Genomic DNA, 2141 nt, shown 5'->3' with positions numbered 1-2141 from the left:
TAACCTAACCTAACCTAACCTAACCTAACCTAACCTAACCTAACCTAACCTAACCTAACCTAACCTAACCTAACCTAACCTAACCTAACCTAACCTAACCTAACCTAACCTAACCTAACCTAACCTAACCTAACCTAACCTAACCTAACCTAACCTAACCTAACCTAACCTAACCTAACCTAACCTAACCTAACCTAACCTAACCTAACCTAACCTAACCTAACCTAACCTAACCTAACCTAACCTAACCTAACCTAACCTAACCTAACCTAACCTAACCTAACCTAACCTAACCTAACCTAACCTAACCTAACCTAACCTAACCTAACCTAACCTAACCTAACCTAACCTAACCTAACCTAACCTAACCTAACCTAACCTAACCTAACCTAACCTAACCTAACCTAACCTAACCTAACCTAACCTAACCTAACCTAACCTAACCTAACCTAACCTAACCTAACCTAACCTAACCTAACCTAACCTAACCTAACCTAACCTAACCTAACCTAACCTAACCTAACCTAACCTAACCTAACCTAACCTAACCTAACCTAACCTAACCTAACCTAACCTAACCTAACCTAACCTAACCTAACCTAACCTAACCTAACCTAACCTAACCTAACCTAACCTAACCTAACCTAACCTAACCTAACCTAACCTAACCTAACCTAACCTAACCTAACCTAACCTAACCTAACCTAACCTAACCTAACCTAACCTAACCTAACCTAACCTAACCTAACCTAACCTAACCTAACCTAACCTAACCTAACCTAACCTAACCTAACCTAACCTAACCTAACCTAACCTAACCTAACCTAACCTAACCTAACCTAACCTAACCTAACCTAACCTAACCTAACCTAACCTAACCTAACCTAACCTAACCTAACCTAACCTAACCTAACCTAACCTAACCTAACCTAACCTAACCTAACCTAACCTAACCTAACCTAACCTAACCTAACCTAACCTAACCTAACCTAACCTAACCTAACCTAACCTAACCTAACCTAACCTAACCTAACCTAACCTAACCTAACCTAACCTAACCTAACCTAACCTAACCTAACCTAACCTAACCTAACCTAACCTAACCTAACCTAACCTAACCTAACCTAACCTAACCTAACCTAACCTAACCTAACCTAACCTAACCTAACCTAACCTAACCTAACCTAACCTAACCTAACCTAACCTAACCTAACCTAACCTAACCTAACCTAACCTAACCTAACCTAACCTAACCTAACCTAACCTAACCTAACCTAACCTAACCTAACCTAACCTAACCTAACCTAACCTAACCTAACCTAACCTAACCTAACCTAACCTAACCTAACCTAACCTAACCTAACCTAACCTAACCTAACCTAACCTAACCTAACCTAACCTAACCTAACCTAACCTAACCTAACCTAACCTAACCTAACCTAACCTAACCTAACCTAACCTAACCTAACCTAACCTAACCTAACCTAACCTAACCTAACCTAACCTAACCTAACCTAACCTAACCTAACCTAACCTAACCTAACCTAACCTAACCTAACCTAACCTAACCTAACCTAACCTAACCTAACCTAACCTAACCTAACCTAACCTAACCTAACCTAACCTAACCTAACCTAACCTAACCTAACCTAACCTAACCTAACCTAACCTAACCTAACCTAACCTAACCTAACCTAACCTAACCTAACCTAACCTAACCTAACCTAACCTAACCTAACCTAACCTAACCTAACCTAACCTAACCTAACCTAACCTAACCTAACCTAACCTAACCTAACCTAACCTAACCTAACCTAACCTAACCTAACCTAACCTAACCTAACCTAACCTAACCTAACCTAACCTAACCTAACCTAACCTAACCTAACCTAACCTAACCTAACCTAACCTAACCTAACCTAACCTAACCTAACCTAACCTAACCTAACCTAACCTAACCTAACCTAACCTAACCTAACCTAACCTAACCTAACCTAACCTAACCTAACCTAACCTAACCTAACCTAACCTAACCTAACCTAACCTAACCTAACCTAACCTAACACCTAACCTAACCTAACCTAACCTAACCTAACCTAACCTAACCTAACCTAACCTAACCTAACCTAACCTAACCTAAC

Source organism: Schistocerca serialis, chromosome 10, assembly GCF_023864345.2.
Source record: "Schistocerca serialis cubense isolate TAMUIC-IGC-003099 chromosome 10, iqSchSeri2.2, whole genome shotgun sequence".
Lineage (NCBI taxonomy): Eukaryota > Metazoa > Arthropoda > Insecta > Orthoptera > Acrididae > Schistocerca > Schistocerca serialis.
This window is presented reverse-complemented; position numbering follows the sequence as displayed.